We start from the raw sequence: 22,529 nt of genomic DNA, 5'->3' as shown, positions 1-22,529 counted from the left end.
AAAGTTTATTGTGAGAGAAAGTGCGCATGCACAGGGGCGGGGGGAGGGAGAGAATCCCAAGCAGGCTCCACGCTGTCAGCGCAGAGCCCAGTGTGGGCCTCTGTCTCACAAACCATAAGATCATGACCTGAGCCAAAACCAAGTGTTGGATGCTTAACCATCTGAGCCACCCAGGTGCCCCATGGGATGATTTTTTAATGAGTGCTCTTTAGTAACTTGTAGAAATAACTTGGTATTGTAATATAATCATGAGTTTATGATTCAGTCAGTAATTGTAGGTTAAACCTCATCACTATTGTTATACACTTGTATATAATCAGAATTATGTTGTTGATGTAAGAGTTTACTGATTCCTTATTTACCAAGTGTCTTCTATGTGCCAGGCAATGTGTCAGGGATATAATCCTGAACAAGACAAACACTCTTCCCTGTCCTCAAGTATTTGATAGTCTGACTTAGTAGTTCTCAAATGTTAATGTATTTGAAAATCACCTACAGAATTTATTGAAAATGTAAATGGCAGCTCCTTCCACTCCTGCCCCTGCAGAAATGCTGATTCAGTAGTTCCTGAACGAGTCCCAGGAATCTATCTCCATTTTAAGCTTCCAGGAGATTCTAATGCAAGTGGTTCAAGGACTCAGCTTTGAGAAATCCTGAAACATCACCGAGAGCCACCAAAAGATGGGATGGGTCTCAGGGACCCACCAAAGGGATGGGATGGGATCAGCCTCTCAGGGGCAACAACTGACTAGAATCAGGATGACTAGTTACAAACAAGCAGGTATCCTTTGGTGAGAAGGATTATACTTAGTGAGTATATATATATATATATATATATATATATATATATCACATCTTCTTTATCCATTCTATCTTTATCCATTCATCCAGCGATGGACATTTGGGCTCTTGCCATACTTTGGCTATTGTTGATAGTGCTGCTATAAATACTGGGGTGCATGTGCCCCTTCAAAACAGCATACCTGTATCCCTCGAATAAATACCTAGTAGTGCAATTGCTGGGTCGTAGGGTAGTCCTATTTTTAGTTTTTTGAGGAACTTCCATACTATTTTCCAGGGTGGTTGCACCAGCTTGCATTCCCACCAGCAGTGCAAAAGAGATCCTCTTTCTCCGCATCCTCGCCAACATCTGTTGTTGCCTGAGTTGTTCATGTTAGCCATTCTGACAGGTGTAAATGGTTTTGATTTGTATTTCCCTGATGATGAGTGTTGTTGAGCATTTTTTCATGTGTCAGTTGGCCATGTGGATGTCTTTCTTGGAGAAGTGTCTATTCATGTCTTTTGCCCATTTCTTCACTGGATTATTTGTTTTTTGGGTGTTGAGTTTGATAAGTTCTTTATAGATTTTGGATACTAACCCTTTATCTGATAATGTCATTTGCAAATATCTTTTCCCATTCCATTGGTTGCCTTTTAGTTTTGCTGATTGTTTCCTTCGCTGTGCAGAAGCTTTTTATTTTGATGAGGTCCCAATAGTTCATTTTTGGAACAAATACTTTTCTTTTGACAATCGGAACTAAGAGACATAGAGTTGTAGTCACGTGATTGTAGGTTAAGCTAAAAGGTCATGAGCGGTCAATATGAGATGGTTAAACAGGAACCCAGCAAGAATAGAAACCAGAATATATGTACAGAAAACAGAGTGAAACCTCAAGAGAGACACTAATATGAAGGAGAACACTTGGCCGCTGAGAGATTGAAAGAATAACCGTAGCTCCTGACTTCCCATTCCCCAGCTCCATTTTCCCGGATCCAGTTCTAATTCCTGCCCATAGTGCCTTGAGGCTTCTTTACGTGCATTCAATGAAACTCTCATTTTCTTGAGTCAGCTAAAGTGGGTTCTGTCCATTGCAACCAAATTATCCTTAAGTAAGATAAGCAGAAACTAGACACTTCGGGGGAAAAAGCTATTCGCCCATTCATAGATAGGGTTTTGGTTAGAGATTTGAATTGTAAGCAATGGGGAAAAAAACCAAAACTCTAAAATAACTAAACTGTTAGAAGGCTACTAGGGCACCTAGAATTGAGATTCGAGGTCCAGATCCTAAAATGAACAATAACAGAGGTAAAATAAATTGATTTAGAAGCAGAAAATACAGCCACTGTCTCATTACTTCAGTGTGCAATCAGCACACTACCTTTGCTCTGAATGATCTCTACCTACTCTTTTTACTGATGCCACATTCTCTCAAGATTAAAAACCTGAAGAGAAATGGTATGTGTGGCCAAACCTAGGTCACATACCTATGCCTGGTTTTATGAGGGCAAGGCGAGGAAGGATTTGCCCTTTGTTTCCAAAGTGGGAAGCAGGCGCACAGGTCTTCCCTGAGAACCACACATCATGGAAGAAATTGGGAGAAGGAAATTGGGGCCTTTTGTGAGTGGGAATAGATATCAGAGATACTTCGAAACTGAGATAAGTAGCAAGAGGCCATATGCTTACACTCATACAAAAAATTACAGACAGGTGATTTGGTATTCAACAACAAAAAATAATGTTCTGATGATTAGAGAAATTAAATAGCCTGGTTTGTGAAATAATGAACTGTCACTCTCACTGTTCAGGCAAGAGTTGGATGATTACTCATCAGTGACATTGAGGGAATTCCTAAATTGGATGCCAAATGCTGACTTGACAACCTCCCGGCAACTCACAGATCTTAATAGTATATGAAGAAAACACACTTTGAAGCTATGTGTCTCTTTCATAGCTTCAGCCAATGAACACCATATATCTACTAAACGCTTTATGAAGTACCCCTGCTTCTGTCTCACCTTGAAATTGTTCTTTTGAGCTTTAAACTGCCCAACTCATTCCCCTGTTCCCGCCTCTCCCTGGTTGTCATTGCTGAGATAGCTTCACGTTGGTCTGAAGCACAAACTTGCCCTGCACCTGGGGGTCAAACTTGTCTGTAAGCACAGGGAACAAGAGGAGTCCTAAGAGCCCTGGGATAGAGGTTTACCAACTCAACACACAGGCCGTGTCAGAGCACAGCCTGGCCTGAAGTTGTTTTCCTGGTTCCCCGAGAATCAGGCTAGCCCATTATTTGCTTGGGATGGAGAATGTGTCTGGCACGCCTGTCTCCCCAAGGACTCAGTTTCTTGTCCCTGAACTGCCTGTTTACCTCCACTTTGGAATAATAGTTACTTAAGCCTTTGTTGAATGCCTGTCCAGACCGTGTGTATCAGGCGGGGTTTGGTGCTGAAAAGAGACTCCATCAAAGGTATTTTAAGCAGAAAGTAATGTAATACAGAGAATTAGATCATTATGAAAATCACTGAAAGGGCTGGAAGACTGGGTTATAAGCTGAGATCCTAGCACGACTCCCTCCCTGAATATCATGAAACTGACCTCCCAGGGGAGTTACCTCTCCTACCATAAGCAGGAAGGTGGGGAATCTGGAGTCTGCCACCAGAATTACTAGTTAAAACCAAACCAGGTTAAACAAACAAACAAAGACAAAACACCGTAGCTATGATTGAGACGTCAGGGGGCTGATGCTACTGCCGTGAAAGTGGAGCCCGAACATTGCAGAAAACCCCATAGTTCCGCGACTGTTTGCCATCAGTAAACAGCCGAAAACAGCAGTAAGAGGGCCTCTGCTTCATGGATTCAACACATACAAAGATTTCTTAGCTAAGACACTGCATGGTTTTTTAAGAATCAAAGGGCTTTAGGGGCGCCTGGGTGGCGCAGTCGGTTAAGCGTCCGACTTCAGCCAGGTCACGATCTCGCGGTCCGTGAGTTCGAGCCCCGCGTCGGGCTCTGGGCTGATGGCTCGGAGCCTGGAGCCTGTTTCCGATTCTGTGTCTCCCTCTCTCTCTGCACCTCCCCCATTCACGCTCTGTCTCTCTCTGTCCCAAAAATAAATAAACGTTGAAAAAAAAAATTAAAAAAAAAAAAAAAGAATCAAAGGGCTTTAGAGTTGAGTATAGTTTAGTTCTGCCACTAATAATATGTAAACCTTTAGTCTAGTTATTTTATTACTTTACATCTAAGTTTCCTTTCCAGTAAGGTTTCTGTAAGGATTAACTGAAATATTATATACGAAGCATTTAGCACACTGCTTATTTCACAGCATATACCCACAAAATGATACTTTTTAATGTAAATAAAGGTGGCTATCACATTCATGAAATTTTATAAAATTTGCCTAGAGTCTAGCCCAATTCTGCAATGTTCACGCATGCCAGATAGGTAACAGACAGGTAGCAAATGAAAGCCGAGGCTTGTATTTTCTTAGGCTGGAGTTTCTAAAGTCCTGATCATTAAAAAATAAGTGCTATTTTAGATGTCATTAAAACTAAAAACTTATGCTCCTCAAAAATCACCTTTAACAAAATGAAAAAGCAAACGGCAGACTAGGAGAAACTATTCACAATACAGATACCTGATAAAGAACTTGAATTTCAAGCTCTCATAATTCAATAAGAAGACAAACAACCAAATTTTAAAATGTGCAAAGTATTAGAACAGACACTTCTTAAAAGGAGGTCTACCAATGACCAATAAACGCACGATATGCTCAACATCAGTAGTTGTTAGAGCAATGCGGATTAAAATGCAATGAAATACCACTGCGCACCTACTAGAATGACTAAAATTCAAAAAGGCGACCATAACTGAGTGTTGGCAAGAGTGTGGATGAGCCAGTGTGTTCATACATTGCTGGTGGGAGTGCACAATGGTACGCACACCTTGGAGAACAATTTGCCAGTTTCTTATAAGGTTAAGTATATGCACTTACCCTATAATCTAGCAATTCCACTCCTAGGTATTTGCCCAAGAGAAATGACACACATATCCACACAAAGACTTAAATAGGAATGTTAACAGCTTTATTCCTAATAGAAAAAAACTGGAAACAGAATCTATTAACAGTAAATACCAATTCTATCAACAGGTAAATTACCAATCTATCAACAGGTAAATATATAAACAAATGTTAGTGGAGCTCCAAAAACTGGAACCACATTCGAACTACTCAGTAATAAGAAGAAATGAACTACTAGAATACATCCATCTACAGACATTTCAAAACGTTTTTTAAATGTTTGTTGATTTTTTAGAAAGAGAGAGAGAGACAAAGAAGCATGGGGGAGGGGGTGTGGGAGGGAGGAGTAGAGAGAGAGGGAGACACAGAATCTGAAGCAGGGGCCAGGCTCCGAGCTGTCAGCAGAGAGTCCCATGTGGGGTTTGAACTCACGGACTGCGAGATCATGGCCTGAGCTGAATTTGGATGCTTGACTGACTGAGCCACCCAGGCGCCCCCTCAAAACATTTTTTTTTAATGTGAAGATCTAATTGGCTTTCTTAAACAATTCATGAATGGAGCAGCATCCCATCTGGCAAGTTGAGGGGAGCTTCCCCCTCCTTTTTTAGTGAAAAAGCTAGACACAAAAAAGTACAAACTGTATTATTTCATTTATTTGAAATTTTAAGACGGGAAAAATTAATTCCTAGTGACAGAAAGCAGAATAATGGATGTCTTTGCTTAATGGGGAGAGAATGACAATAAAGGACATGAGCGAATTTGGGGAGATGGTGAAAATTCTTTTTATTTCGATTGGGGTAGTAGTTACATGGGTAATTTTTGTCAAAAACTCATGTAACAGTACACTTAGAGTATTTTATTATAGGTAAATTATATATCAATGAATTTGATTTAAAGTGTAAAAATCCATAAAATGAATTCTCAATTTAGAGAATCAGAACCATATGTTTTTTTTTTTTTTTCCTATACTGATCAAAACACTGGCTGTGATAAATCCTTTTAAATTTTGTCCCACTTGCTGTGCAAAAGATGTAGCTAACTGGTTTCTATTGCGCAGATATTAGTGACTTGTCTGAATTACTAATTTCTTTTTTTTTTTTTAATTTTTTTTTCAACGTTTATTTATTTTTTTTGGGACAGAGAGAGACAGAGCATGAACGGGGGAGGGGCAGAGAGAGAGGGAGACACAGAATCGGAAACAGGCTCCAGGCTCTGAGCCATCAGCCCAGAGCCCGACGCGGGGCTCGAACTCACGGACCGCGAGATCGTGACCTGGCTGAAGTCGGACGCTTAACCGACTGCGCCACCCAGGCGCCCCTGAATTACTAACTTTCAAAGGACAAACAAAAGAAGCGACTGAGGAGGGAAAATGAGAGAAGTAAAAAGAAAACTCATTGTCACAGGAGGAAAAGCAGTAACCTTTCCAACTCCTCCCCCTTCCCCCACTATCACAGTCTCTCTTCTTTCCCTGAGTCAAAATTCAGGAGCTATTTTTGGTTTCTCCTTATACTGACCATCATAATCATTCACAGGTCAGTTGCTAATTCCTTTATAATAGTTCTAACGTCAGCATCATTTCCTTCCTCTCTATTACTTCTGCCATGTTACTTCATTTGACCTCCTCCTATTCTCTGCTAAGTACACCAGCTAAGTCTGTACATCTAGGGTCTCCTTCCAAGCCAACCTACTCTCTGCTGTGTGCTTAATTGTCTTGAAGCCTATCTCTATGATGGTGCTCACAAGATCAAAAGCAAACAACGGGAAACAAAAACAATAAAAAAATGTCAATGAGCTGCTTACTCTCTACAACCCCAATGCCAGCACTCAAGGTACTCCAGAGTCGGGCTGTAATCTGCATTCCCAGACTTACGGTCCATTATTTTCTTACATCTACTCAGGCCGCACAGTGTGGTGGTTGAAAGCGGCTATTACCACTTCTGGCAACAAAAGCAACACGGGGAACCAAGTATTTCTAACGCTGTGTCGGTCATAAGCTGTGTGCAAAGGACAACCTCCGGCATTTCATCCAATATTCAGAAAGAGCTCTATTCATAGGCCACAGCTGTTTCTGTGGCCTGGTTTTCTTACAAAGTACACGCTTCCTTCAGGTTCGCCACCAGAAAATTTTCGTTTGCCTTCTCTTGTGTTATTCAGAGACATGTTTAGCTCGTTAATTCCCCTAAGCAAAGATTCCTATACAGGAAATAGCATGTTTGCGTTTGAGCAAAGCTTGATTTGACATAGTAGGCTTAAAAAACCTTGGTCATGCTTTCAGAATAATTTTTTCTTTGTCTTAAATGATGCAATCTTTATTAAATTCAACTAATATTTATTGAGCACCAACTCTGTGAAATACGCTGTACCACTGAGGGCCGACAGAAACTTAAAAGGTGAGTAAGTAAGGCAAAGCCCTTTAAACATCTTAGAGGGGCGCCTGGGTGGCGCAGTCGGTTAAGCGTCCGACTTCAGCCAGGTCACGATCTCGCGGTCCGGGAGTTCGAGCCCCGCGTCGGGCTCTGGGCTGATGGCTCAGAGCCTGGAGCCTGTTTCCGATTCTGTGTCTCCCTCTCTCTCTGCCCCTCCCCCGTTCATGCTCTGTCTCTCTCTGTCCCAAAAATAAATAAACATTGAAAAAAAAAATTCTTAAAAAAAACAAAACAAAACTATAAACATCTTAGAATCTGGTAGGACGTCAAGATAATGAACCCTGAAAATCTTTAAAGTGAAAAAATGTCATTACTAATACAAGCATACAAAATACTACGGCGGCTTATAAATAGGACAAGGCCTATGTGGTATATGAACCAGGCTTTATGGCAAGGGTGGATTTTGATAAGTAGGATTTTGACAAAGATGGTTCAAGAAAGCTTTCTGGGCAGAAGGAATGTCAAAGATAAAGCCAAAGAGTTCAGAGAATGTTCAGGGTTTTCAGGGAGGAACCAGTGTGCCAGATTCACTGATCCAGTGTTCATAAAGGTTATTATGAACAATATTATTGGTATTGCAGGTTAGATCCATTTCAGTGGCAGGCTGAGCGTTTCTTTTTTTTTTTTTTTTTTTTTAATGTTTATTTATTTTTGAGACAGAGAGAGACACAGCATGAGCAGGGAAGGGGCAGAGAGAGAGGGAGACACAGAATGTGAAGCAGGCTCCAGGCTCTGAGCTGTCAGCACAGAGCCCGACGCAGGGCTCAAACTCACGAACTGTGAGATCATGACCTGAGCCGAAGTCGGATGCTTAACCGACCAAGCCACCCAGGCGCCCCCAGGCTGAGGGTTTCAAACTTCTGCTCAAAATGAAGAGCCTGGTAGGTAGCATAGAACAAATATGTGATTGGCACCATGTTTGAGGAGGATTGGACTGTAAGGATAGGAGAATGGAAAAGAAATCAGAAAATAAGGAAGAAAACTTGGTGTCTAACTAAATACTGGATGAAAAGTAAGACAGAGGAGGGGGTCATAAAGAGGAAGGTAAATAGAATTTTTTTAAAACATTTATGGGACTTTGCAATGTGTTGAAGTTGAAGGAGGAGGAGGAAGAAAACTAACATTGACCGTGCAGTTACATGATACGGGCACTGAGCTCAACTATCCTCCTGAGGAATGCGGGCCATCGAAGAGGAACAACAAAAATGTCCCCAAAGTTTCCAGATTGGAGAACAGGGAGAATGATTGTTCTGTTACCAGAAATTGGGAAATTAAAAGATAGTTTAATTTGGATGTATTGAGATGGATGTCCTGGTGGAATATTTAGGTAGTGTTCTGTAATAGAAATTGAAAATAGAGGAAGACCAGGAGTCGTGTCCGGATAGATGATATGGGTTTGGAAATCAGCCAGGTAGTGGTGATAATGAAGGCTAAGGTAGGAACCTCAAAAGCGAGGTTGTAGAGAGAGAAACACTCCATGCCGAATGATAATAATCTCGATAATTCTCCTCATTGAAAACACTATTGACTGATTAGCATATACCAAACCTCATGTAAAACACTTTTCATGCATTAGCTCATTTAATTATTACAGTAAAGGAATCTGTGAAAGTTACTGTGATGACCATAAACACACACTGTAAACAATTACTTTTCTGGAAATAGAATTCCAGATGACTTCAAGATGTCAAGTAGTGAAGAGGGGGCCATGGAAAGGATAAGAAAAGGGCATCAACGTTCAATAGCTTCTTCAGAGAGTGCTGATTAATTCCAGTTGTTGATTAGTAAAATAGAAATTTAACGTGTGTTGAAATGTTCTCGAGGAGCCTGGGTGGCTTAGTCCGTTAAGCGTCTGACACTTGATTTCCACTCATGTCATGATCCTGCGGTTCGTGGGATCAAGCCCCCCGAGTCGGGCTCTACACTGACACTGCAGAGCCTGCTTGGGATTTTCTCTCTCTCCTTTCTTTCTACCCCTCTACTGCTTGCACACATGCTCTCTGTCTCTCTCAAAGTAAATAAATAAATTTTAAAAAAAGTTTTGATGGGGGCACCTGGGTGGCTCAGTTGGTTAAACGTCTGACTTCAGCTCAGGTCATGATCTCACAGCTTGTGAGTTCAAGCCCCGCATCGGGCTCTGTGCTGCCAGCTCAGAGCCTGGAGACTGCTTCCGTTTCTCTGTCTCCCTGTCTTCCTGCCCCTCCCCTGCTCACGCTGTCTTTCTCTGTCTCAAAAATAAATTTAAAAAAATTTTTTTAAATAATAAAACAAAAAAATAAAAAAAGTTTTGATGGAGCATACACACAATGGAATATTACTCAGCCATAAATGGCAAATCTTGCCATTTGCAATAACATGGATGGATCTAGAGGGTATAATGCTATGTGATATAAGTCACAGAAAGACAAATACCATATAATTTCACTCCTATGTGGAATTTAAGAAACAAAACAAACAAACAAACAAACAAACAACAATAATAACCTAGACTTAAATACAGAGAACAAACAGGTGGTTGCTTCAGGGGAGGTCAGTGGAGGGATGGATGAAATAGATAAAAGGGATTAAGAGGTACAAACTTCCGGCTACAAAATAAGTAAGTCATGGAGATGAAAAGTACAGCATAGAGAATATAGTCAATAAGATGGTAAAGACATTGGTGACAGATGGTGAGTACAGTTAATGTACTGAGTAATGTATAGAATTGTCAAATCACTATTTTGTACACCTGAAACTAATACATCACTGTATGTTATTATACTTCAATATAAAAAAGTTTTGAAGGGATGAATATGCTCTTTAGTCGCTGGAAGGGAAAAATGGAATGTAAAAAACAAGGGACTATGAAAGTATAACAGTTATGAATCTTTATAATCTAACAACATAACTTCAAATTACACAGTTGTAAGCTTTAGAAATAGATACTTAACAGATCCACAGTCATGGTGAAAGCTGTTAGCAAACCCTCTTATAAACAGACATATCACTAAACAAAAGGAAACAGGATTTAAATAACATGATTTAAAAGCATCCACATACTCATACATAGGTAGTGAATTCTATGGTGAGTGTTCTTTTCAACTGACTATGGGATATTATCAGATTCACGGATATTGGATCGGAGAGCAAAAATGATTTCAATACATCCAAACAACAGAACTCACAAAGTCACACTTTCTAATCACGTAATAAAAATAGAGTAACAACATAAAGGATAGACAAACATTTTTTTAAATTGTATTTTTTTTGGATATTTTTAAATATTTATTTTTGAGAGAGACAGCACAAGCAGGGGAGGGGTGGGGGGGGGCGGGGACAGAGGATTGAAGCAGGCTCTGGACTGAGAGCAGACATCACAAACTATGAGGTCATGACCTGAGCTGAAGTTGGACGCTTAACCAACTGAGCCACCCAGGCACCCCTAGACAAACATTTTTAAAAATAATTCTTGATTAGAGAAGAAATTAAAACTGAAATTCAGGCAAAAATCCCCAAATTGGTCTGCTAATTCAACTCAATCACCATCAAAATCCCAGAGAAATTTTTTGGAGAAATTGGTGAGCAGACATTAAGATTCCCACGGAAGTGCAAGGGACCTAGAATAGCCAAAACAATATTTAAAAAGCACGACAAAGCTGAGGACTCACATTTCCCAACTTCAAAACTTATTACAAAGCTACAGCAATCAAGGCCATAAGCATACATCTAATGGAATGGAATAGAAGTGAGAGTCCAGAAATAAACCTTAAACATCAACATCCAGTTGATTTCAACAAGAGCGTCAAAACCATTTAATGGGGAAAGAAAAAAATCTCTTCAACAAATGTTGCTGGGACCACTGAATATCCATATGCAAGGGCATGAAGTTGGATCTCTCGCTCACAACATACACAAAAATTTAACTTGAAATGGATCAAAGACTTAAATGTGAGTGCTAACACTATAAAACTCTTTTAAAAATCAAAGGTGTAAATCGTCATCACCTTGGATGAAGCAATGAGATCTTTTTTTTAATTTTTTTTTGATGTTTATTTATTTTTGAGACAGAGACAGAGCTTGAATGGGGGAGGGTCAGAGAGAGAGGGAGACACAGAATCTGACACAGGCTCCGGGCTCTGAGCTGTCAGCACAGAGCCCGATGCAGGGCCTGAACCCACGGACTGCAAGATCATGACCTGAGCCGAAGTCAGACACTCAACCAACTGAGCCACAGGCGCCCCAGCAATGAGATCTTTGATAAGAAGACATCAAAAGTACAAATAATAAAGAAAAACACATAGATTGGACTTAATCAAAATTAAAAAACCTTTGGGCTTCTAAGGATACTATCCAGAAAGTGGAAAGACAACCCACAGAAGGGTAGAAAATATTTGTAAGTCATGTATCTGACAAGGAGCTAGTTTCATATACACACATACGCGTCGCTGGTGGGGATATAAAATGGTACAGTCCCTTTGGAAAGCAGTTCGGCAGTCTTCAAAGAGTGAAACATAGCATACCAGTGCAATCAACCAAAACCCTAACGTTTCTTTATCGAACCAAGCTATTTCTAAATATCTCTTTAATTATTGATAAAGGCTGGGTTGGAGGCAGTGGCTTATGTGTGTGGCAGCCTGAGACACAGAACTAGACATCTTACCATCCATTGGAGGCACATCTGAATAACCAACCGTGTTCTCACAATGGACCTAATACTGTAAAACACACTAGTGGCATAGTGGAGACAACCCAGATGTGCATTTCCCGTAAAGAGATGGCTCCCAAGAGGGCCAAAGGGACAATTGAACTAATTGCGCCTGTTTCAAACCTTAAACTCACTAAGCAAAGAAGTCACTCTGTCTTCCTTGGAGAAGCTGGGGACGGGAGCTGTGCAAGAGGGGATGTTTAGGAAAAACATTTCTCATGAAAATCAGAGGAGCGTGGAAGACGCATGTCCCAATTAACAACTGGATCAAAGGATGCGAAGATTTTATAGAAGAGACACTGCCAAATTACTTTCCAAAAGGATTTCACCAGATAATTTGTAGCACTACCAAGGAGGTGTGAGACGGGCCAGTTTGCATTACTGTTGACAGGTGTGCCAGCCACTGCACGTGGCCTGTGCGATTTCCGTTCTGCCCCTTTTTTGTAATGGAATTATGATTTGGGGTGGCAATGGGTCCTGCTTATAAGTCCTCAGCCTCCCTTGCAATAGCAACGGCTATGTGATACATTACTTACCAACGCGCTGCAAAACAGAAGTCTGCCCTTGATCCCAAAGAAGTGTTGCTTTCTTTCACTTAAATGCCATACCTTCTCTCCCTTCTTCTTCCTGCCTGGGATGCAGAATCGACGTCTGAAGCTGAAGCATCCATCTTGGAACCAAAATGAGAGCTGCACGTCTTTTCTGGAGATCATGCTATTTGTAACTCAAAGGGACAGCACCTTTCTATTTAATGATTTCAGCTTTGAATGATCATTGGCTTCTATATCTTCTCGGTTTGTATTTGTAAATCATTTTACTCTACCCTTTTATTTTAGAAGCCTGCTTTTAAATAACTGCCTTTCATTTTCCGTTCCAATCTGAGTCTTTGACTTTTTACTGAAAGAATTAAGCTCATTTACATTTACAACCATAATTTGTGCATGTATGTATTTGGTTGCATGATGTAGAAATTCCTCTTGAATTAGCTTAAGCAAAATGGAAATTCATGGGTTCCTGCAAGCAAAAAGAACAAGAGTGCAGCTAGAGACCCGCTGAGCCCGAGACTCGAGACTACTCTGCCTCACTTTGCTTCTCTCTGACTATGTTGTCCACACACACACCACTCCACACATCTTCCCTGCTTTATCTACTAAAAGGGAAAATCTCTTTTGTGCAAGTCCTGTTGAACAAACCCTGAAAGAGAAGTATGATGTTCACAGTTTGTGCCAGTTTGTATGCTGGATCCGGTTACAGGGCTGGGTGGTGAGTGGGTGGGAATGAGAAGGTTATAGTAGGGATGGGGGCATCGGATGCTTTTCTCAAAAAAAATGCAGGGGGGGCGCCTGGGTGGCGCAGTCGGTTAAGCGTCCGACTTCAGCCAGGTCACGATCTCGCGGTCTGTGAGTTCGAGCCCCGCGTCGGGCTCTGGGCTGATGGCTCAGAGCCTGGAGCCTGTTTCTGATTCTGTGTCTCCCTCTCTCTCTGCCCCTCCCCTGTTCATGCTCTGTCTCTCTCTGTCCCAAAAATAAATAAACATTGAAAAAAAAAAATTAAAAAAAAAAAAAGAACCTTTAAAAAAAAATGCAGGGGTGCTGGGCAGAAAAGGAGGTAAATGACCATTTTAATTGTTACAGAAATAAAATGTCTTATTTTCTACTTCCGGGCTTTAATCCTTTTCCTCTTTTTAGACTTGGACTATTAGTTTGTTCTTATTCTCTGCAATAATTAAGAAGGCAAGCATCCTGTTTCAATTAAACCATTCTTAGACTCTTACCATCTAATTATTAAAGTTGAGAGCAAACTAAGAACATCCTCCCCTTTTTAAAGGATGTGAAACCCAGGGCTTTGGTTTCCTTTGGTGATGCTTCTCCTTTCTTTCTTATGTAAGTGTTTTTTCCTTTTTCATTTAGACCGTAGTCATAGACTGACTCATTGTCTTTGTGTTAAATAGTATACATCATCTGTTCCAAGTAACTTTATTCCAAATGTATACCCTATTTGTATAAATTCAATTTATCTCTATATATTTAATTTATCTTACTCCTCTCCCCCATCCGCTTTCAGCCACCACCTCTCTTTTCTTAAATCTAAATGTTGATGAATATGTTGGTGTTCTGAAACACGCCTTTAGGACCATTTATTTGGGAAGACAATCTGGTTTCTGAGTCCTGGCATACCTAAGAATGTCATTCTGTGCCTTCCCTACCTGATAATAAATGGCTTAGGAAGCTCAAATGCATAGAACGTCAGTGCCTTTAGCTACTGAATCATGGTCACTGTGGCAACAAGTAATGAGCAACAACAAGGCTCTTATATTTCAAACCTACCTCACAAGTAGATAGGCAGGATTATTCTGTTTCTTAACGGAATCTGGCTATATCTTTCATTTTGCTGTACATTCATTGAAGAGTTTTCTGGTTTAATACATTCTCCTGGTTAATTAGGAGGGAATTTCAAAGAGATTTTTCATTGGGTCTTTTATCATTATTTTAGACAGACATTGAAATTGGTTCTCTGATTCTACAGCTGGATTTGGCAGCTCAGAGTATGAGCAAAAAAATATAGACCTTTGCCTATTAGGGATTTTGTAAGCTCAAAGCCTGGCAAGTAGGCTATGGCACAAGTTCATACACTGCTGTTCAGACAAGAATAACACTGGCAAGGCTTGGCAGAATCATACCTGGTAGGAAGGTAAATGAAGTCGCAGGTGGATATTCTGGAAGAACAGGCAAAAGTAAAAAATTGAATTTATTATTTGGAAAAATAATTTTTTTTTTATTATATGGAATGGGAGAGAGTATCAGGATGCTGTGATCGGAGAGGGAAACATCAGAATTGGAAATTTCATTCCATCTTAGCTGCTCATCTCTCAATTCAATGTCTCGGGTATATCTTACATTCAGATCTTACTTGGACCCCTCAGTCATTATCAGTTTGATGCCATTAGTCCATGATTGGGTTGTCTTTCTTTCTAGTATATTTTATTTTATCTTTTATTTTTTTAAGTTTATTTATTTTAGAGAGAGAGCGAGAGCGAGCAGTGGAGGGGCAGAGAGGGAAGGAGAAAGAGAGAATCCCAACCAGGCTCCCCACTGCCAGCGCAGAGTGGGACGAGGGGCTCAAACTCACGAACCCTGAGGCCATAACCTGAGCTGAAATCAAGAGTCAGATGCCTCACCGACGGAGCCACCTGGGCGCCCCTTATTGTATATTTTCAAAAATCATTTCTCTCCGGCTTATGTAAATGCTGTATTGCTTGCTTTCCAGAAGCTGGATTCCTAAGCAGCCCTCCCAGTCTTCTTTATGGAAACCTACCCCATTTAAGTCAGGGATAACATGCTAGCTTTCTTCCCTAAGGATAATGCCACCTCTGTTCTAACCATCAGCTCTGATTATTTAATTTTCATTCTCAATGTAACCAACATGCCTAATCTTTGGTAATTATGCATATGTAGTGGGAACGATGTGTATGTCTGTTCTGAAGCGGAGAAGAATTAAAAAGACAGACCAATGTGAACTCCGACTTGGTAAACACATACTTGCTAAGCATGCCACAGCATTCGGACTCCGATGAAAAAGCTTTTCATGATTCCCCGATTACATAATTGAGCTTTATAATTTATGTTTCACTACATACTCTGCAAAAGACTTCACGGACTGCTAAATTGCAGTTGTGACAAAGCCCAGACTCTGGGGTTTCAATTCCAGGTTGTGTTCTTTCTACTACTGCACGTTGTATCTTCATTTGTGTTGTACGTTCGCGCCTAGACCGTAATTTCCTTGAGGGCAGGCACGCAGTAAACATTTGTGGCTTAAGTGGGTCTGAGTCCATGTGTTTAAAGGGCTTGTATAGAAAGAAGTTGTGACACAGAGGGTTCATTCCATTGCTAGCTAGAATACAATTCCCATTTCTCTGCATTTAAGCGTGTTTTTATTTTATGAAACATAATAGAATCTAAATTAATTATATATAATGTAAATATTTGCATGTATATAATATTAAATGTGATATTAATGCTGAGACCAACTGGAAATAAGGGAGGAAGCATTGAAATTGGAATCATGCCTGCAGTTCAAAACATTCATTCATACATATATGCTGGCAAATCAAATCCGCCAATAAACTATGTATGTAGTCATTGTCACATCAACTACTTTTCCCCCCCCTTTCACCTCAATTTGAGCCTTATACAAGAACATCCACATATATTTACAAAATTGGGAACATCCTCTAAGTAAGGTTTCATATCTTATTTTCACTTCAACATTGCACCGTGAGCATTCCCGGATTAAGTCAGGATAATTAGTCATTCATAACTATAATATCCCATCTTTCTCCCGTTGTTGAGCACACACCTTGTCTCTAATGTTTTTGCTGTTATAAATTATGCTGCAAAGAACATTCTTGCACCTAGGTCTGTGTCTGCATCTTCGATTATTTCTCTAGGATAAATCCCTACGACAGTCATGATTTTAGCAGGAAACTAATATTCAAAATGTTAATTTGAGAGACTTTAATGAATGGACTGATTGCAAGAGGTGTGGGCAGGATTAAGGGAAGCAGTAGGGAATGGTGAAGGGTTCAGGGAAGACAAACACACCCTTACAAAGGCCTAGAGGGGAGGGAGAGAGCTGGGCCATCGTGTTACTGGGGCACAGAGAAAGCCTCCAGCTGGGGAATCAGGGCTGTTCCACAGGGAATTGTCGCCTTTAAGTTGTACCTCTCGAAGTGGCGCCCTTGGACCAGCAGGATCAGCAACGCCTGGAAACCTATGAGAAATTCCAATTCTCAGATCCTCCCCCATCCTACTGAATCAGACACAAGGTCCCCCCGGGGGACTCTGATGCACTGAAATTTGAGAACCACTGGTTTTGAGGAGCAAAGTCACTCACAAAACCCTAGCTGAAGGGAGGGATCAGGGGTGTGGAGTAAATGTCTCCAAATCTCCCTTGATCTGCCCTCTCTTCTTTCAGTGCCTTCGACTGGCTAAACTCACCTGGAAGCTAGTGAATAAGGGAACCAGGGATCTAATCCGTAGAGGGCATGGTGTAGGACAGAGAGGGATCCACTAAGGATATGGACAGATAAAAGAATAAGCACCCCAATCCCTAAATGTAGAACCACTGGATCAAAAATATAAACATTTTTATACCTGTACATACTAGCAAATTATTTGTTTATCAAGAACCTATGGATGAACACTGTTACCAGCAGTGGCTTCGACTGCCAGTCTGGTGGAATTTTTGTTAACTTTAAATATGAGTTTAAAAAAAAATCTGTCCCAGTTTTGTAAATTAAAAATGGTATCTCAGTTTTGTTTTAATTTGCATTTCCTCATTTAAAATGGGATTTTTTTTTAAAACGTATGCTTATTGTCATTTGCATTCTTCTGGGTATTATCTCTTTATGTTCTTTTTCTTGCTTTTCCAACAGGATGCGCTTTTTTTTCCCTAATTTGAAAGGACTCTTTTTTGATACTAAGATGATTTCCTCTCTCTGTCATATTTGTCACAGGTATTTTTCTCAGTTTACCATTTATCTTCTATTTTGGATATATGGAAATGTTACATCATCAAATTTATTAATTTCGTTCTTTGTGATGTATTCTTTTGCTTGATCAGTTTTGTCCTCTTTAAAAATGATTTCTTTGGGGTGCCTGGGTGGCTCAGTCAGTTAAGGGTCTGACTGCAGCTCAGGTCATGATCTCATGGTTTGTGAGTTCGAGACCCGTGTCTCAGCTGTCACAGCACAGAGCCCGGAGCCTGCTTCGGATTCTGTGTCTCCCTCTCTCCCGGCCCCTCCTCCACTTGCACTGTCTCGCTCTCTCTCAAAAACAAATAAACATTTAAAAAAATTAAAAATGATTTCTTTGGACTGTGAGGATGATTAGTAATTTGGCTCCGTATCAGTTTCCCATCACTGCTGTAACGAATCGTCTCACAGCGGCTTAAAGCAGTACAAATTTATTATCTTATAATTCTGGGGGTCAGGAAACCGAAGTGGGTCTCCTTGAGTTAAAAACCAAGGTGTGGCATGGCTGGAGGTTCTAGAGGAGAAAACTTGCCTCCTCCATCTTCTAGAGGCTGCTTACATTCCTTGGCCTGTGGTCTTTTCCTCTATCTTCAAAGTGCATTTCTCAAATCTCTGCTTCTGTTGTCACATCTCTCATTCTGACTCACCTGCGTCCCTCTTTCACTTACAAGGACCCTTGTGATCACACTGGACCCACCTGGATAATCCAGGATAATCTCATCATCTCAAGGTCCTTAACTTAATCATATCTACAAAGTCTCTTTTGCCATATAAGGTAATATATCCTTGGGTTCTGGGGAGTAGGACATGCACTTCTTTGGGGGCAATTACTCTGCCTGCCACAGCTCCTACCACACTATCCTAGCCTCCTGTCCAGCACTGCCTAGCATAGAAAGCCACTTAGGTATATTGTCCTTACTCTCCTTCAAGAAATATATTCCAGGCATTCTTTCCAGGTTGATAATACCTTTTGTTCAAGGACCATTTTATCCTCCCCTTTCTTTTTTAAATCACCCACAGAATCTTAAACTATTTTGATGACTCTGATCATTTTCTCCCTAGCCGAAAGAGCAGTTTCTGTAACCAAATTTCCCATCTTTAATCCTATGTACTTCAGACTTACCATTTGGCTGAATTTCATGAACTAATTTCAATACCTACAGCTAATTTATTTTGAAGCTAAATATCTTCCAAATAGCATACTACTTTTGGTGTTATGATAACTTCCAACTTTACACTTAAAGCATAAAGCCACATTTTTAGAGGAATCCATGGTATTCCGGTATTTATGAAGTAAATCCCTCTCCACTGGAATGGACACTTACTTCTTTACTCTCCACACTGTGCTTAGTGTTGGAGATAAAAACAAAAATAGGACATCATCTTTGCCCCCAAGGTCAAGGGAAAAGATGGTTACAATCATCTTTGTCATATTTTTTTAATCAAAAATAAAAACAGAAGTTCATGTTTGTCTTTTCCTTACCATGTAAGCTCATTGAGAACTTAGATTCAACGTGTTATGTATTTATAAATGTATTATGTATTCTGAAAAGAGAATATGATGCAGTGAGTGAGACACGGGTTCAAGTCTTGATTCTACCACTTATTTGTTCCGTGACCTTATGTAAGTAATCTAATTTTTATGAGCTTTGGTTTCTTTCCATGTTTATAAAATATAGATGAGAATGCCCATCTCACCAGGACTCTGTAAGGTTTAAGTGAGATAGCATATGTAAAACACTTAGAAAAGCCTGGCATATAGTCAATCCTAAAACGTGTGGGCCAAGTCAGCATGTAGAGTAGGGATGGTTTCTTTATATTGCAGAGTGGTTAAGAATAAACACTCTGGAGCTAGGCTATTTGGTTTGAAATCCCAGATCTTTCATTTACTAGCTGTGTGACCCCAACTGTAAAGGGGGATAATCATCATCATCATTATTATTAGGTTCATCACAAAGATGATATGAGTTATACACTGTAACACATATAAAACGCATAGAATAGTGCCTGTCCCCTTGTAAATGCCATAATTGATTATAATTACACATCTCCCTAAACTTAACAGCTCCTCCAGATAGAATATTAGATTAGTTATGTTAAATAATACAGTTATATTCATTAGTAAACTAAACTTACAGTTTCTTAACCTAAGGTATTGCAGCTTCTATTACAGTGGGATACAACAAAAACACCCGTGTCCTGGGCTGACCCACATGTGTAAGCAAGTCTGAATAAGGCACTTCTCCTGTGAGCTGGGATCTTCCTTTATGAAATGTCAACACTAATACCTGCCTACCCCAGGATTCTTTTATCGTCAATACATTAAAAAATATAAATATCATGAATGATCTAGGTTTGAATCCTAATCACTGGATATTTTACCTTGGGCAAGTTGCTTAATCTCTTTCTTTCCCTTCATTGAAAATTAATTTTTTTATTTTAACTTGTGTTATTATTTTTTTTTCTAAATTTTTTTTTCAACGTTTATTTATTTTTGGGACAGAGAGAGACAGATCATGAACGGGGGAGGGGCAGAGAGAGAGGGAGACACAGAATCGGAAACAGGCTCCAGGCTCTGAGCCATCAGCCCAGAGCCTGACACGAGGCTCGAACTCACGGACCGCGAGATCGTGACCTGGCTGAAGTCGGACGCTTAACCGACTGCGCCACCCAGACGCCCCTATTTTTTATTAATTTTTTTTTAATTTATATCCAAATTAGTTAGCATATGATTTCAGGAGTAGATTCCTTAGTGCCCCTTACCCATTTAGCCCATCCCCCCTCCCACAATCCCTCCCATAACCCTCAGTTTGTTCTCCATATTTATGAGTCTCTTCTGTTTTGTCCCCCTCCCTGTTTTTATATTGTTTTTGTTTCCCTTCCCTTATGTTCATCTGTTTTGTCTCTTAAAGTCCTCATGTGAATGAAGTCATATGATTTTTGTCTTTCTCTGACTAATTTCACTTAGCATAATACCCTCCAGTTCCACCCATGTAGTTGCAAATGGCAAGATTTCATTCTTTTTGATTGCCAAATAATACTCCGTTATATATATACACCACATCTTCTTTATCCATTCATCCATCTATGGACATGTGGGCTCTTTCCATACTTTGGCTATTGTTGATAGTGCTGCTATAAACATGGGAGTGCATGTGTCCCTTCGAAACAGCACACCTGTATCCCTTGGATAAATGCCTAGTAGGGCAATTGCTGGTTCGTAGAGTAGTTCTATTTTTAATTTTTTGAGGAACCTCCATCCTGTTTTCCAGAGTGGCTGCACCAGAAAATGATTTTTTTTAGTGGAGAAAAATGATTTCTATAGCTCGCACCAGGGTTCTTCCCACAGTGGAGAGATGTCTTTATTTAGGGAAAGGTCTTAATGAGTTGGAAGTGCAAATGGGAACTAAGAGCATGTACCGAAAGGGAAAGTTTTAACAAAGCTGTCTTGGAGACATAAACAGAAATTAGGGATAAGAGAATATGGGAGAGAGAAAAGAGGAAAAAGGAATGAGAGAACATGACAGGAGCCAGGAGCCTATGGAGAAAGCTAGTCAGTGGGAAACGTAGGGTGAATAAATAAAGAGCTTTTAGGAAAAGAGATGTCTAACATTTAAGTCTATATTTGCATTTCTGTGATGTAAATCTCCTTTACTTTCCCAAGACTTCACTGAAGTCTGATATGTCTATACTTACGCGTAAGTGTGTGAGTGGGAAATAAAGAGCCAGCAATGGGAAGTGTGGACCATCTCACATTCACTTCTTCCTGACACTTGAGTGTGGAGGGAAGAGCATCATGTGAGAGCAATAGATGTGGAATTTCAGGTGACAACAAGGAGCAAAATGCACGTGGTCTGAAGAAGTGTCTCTTCTATACCATATTAGAGGGGTGACCTCAGGAGGAGGGAGGCTGGGAAAAAATAAAAATATCTATTTCTTAGTGTTATGATAAAGATTAACTGTGAAATATCTCACATATAGAGTTTCCTATATAGGGTCTTACGTTGTTGTTTGCTCGTAATTGATTCAACAAATACGCTTAGGGCGCTGGGTAAGTGCAAGGCACTGTTCTAGGTCCTGGGGATACAGCAGTGAACAAAACAGACAAAATTCCTGCTCAAAGAACTTAGTTTCAGGGAAATGTGGAGATGGGGAGATGAGAGTGTATTAAGGGCACAGGTAGAAATTTATCAGATGGAGATAAATGCTACCAATCAAACAAAGCAGGGGAGAAAAGGATTATCGGAGCAAGGCTGGAGGAAGGTACGGTTCTATATGAGGGAGACAGGGAGTCCTCAGTGCGCGGCTGGATTTGAGCAAAGACCTGAACGAGGTGAGGGAGCAAGACTTGTGGCTGTCAAGAAGAAAACATCTCAGCAAGAGGGAATAACAGATGCACAGGCCTTGAGCTGGGAGTGAGACTTCTGGCTGGGGAGATCAGAGACAAGCCAGTGCGGCTGTAGTGAAATGAGCTGGGGGAAAGCTGTAGAACAGGGGTGCATGTGTTGGGGAAAGCCTGACGGTACAGGCAGAGGTTCTGAATCTTGACTGCGCATTAGAATCACATGGAAAACCCCAGCTCAAAGCAACCCACCTGATGTAATTGGGCTGGGATAGGACTCTAGCATGAGTAGGTGTTAAAAGGGCCCATGTGATTCTAATATGCGGCCAGGCTTGAGAACCACGAAGGCGAGCAATGCAAACTACTAAAAGCTTTTTCCTGAGTGGGGAGCGAGGCTTCTGCAGGGTTTTGAACAGAGGAGTAAATGATATATTTTATGTTTTTTTTAAAACTATGTTCTGCTGCTGTGGAATATCTAATTGTTTTTAATGTTTATTTATTTTTGAGAGTGACAAAGACAGAGAGACAGAATATGAGTGGGGGAGGAGCAGAGAGAGAGGGAGACACAGAATCCAAAGCAGGCTCTAGGCTCTGAGCTGCCAGCACAGAGCCCAACATAGGGCTTGAACCCACAAACCACAAGACCATGACCTGAGCCCAAGTCAGACACTTAACTGACTGAGGCACCCACGTGCCCCAAATTTTATATTTTGATTTATACTTTAAGAGGTTCCCTGGCTTGAGAATA

The sequence above is a fragment of the Leopardus geoffroyi genome, chromosome B4 (genome assembly GCF_018350155.1).
Source record: "Leopardus geoffroyi isolate Oge1 chromosome B4, O.geoffroyi_Oge1_pat1.0, whole genome shotgun sequence".
Taxonomy (NCBI): Eukaryota; Metazoa; Chordata; class Mammalia; order Carnivora; family Felidae; genus Leopardus; species Leopardus geoffroyi.
This window is presented reverse-complemented; position numbering follows the sequence as displayed.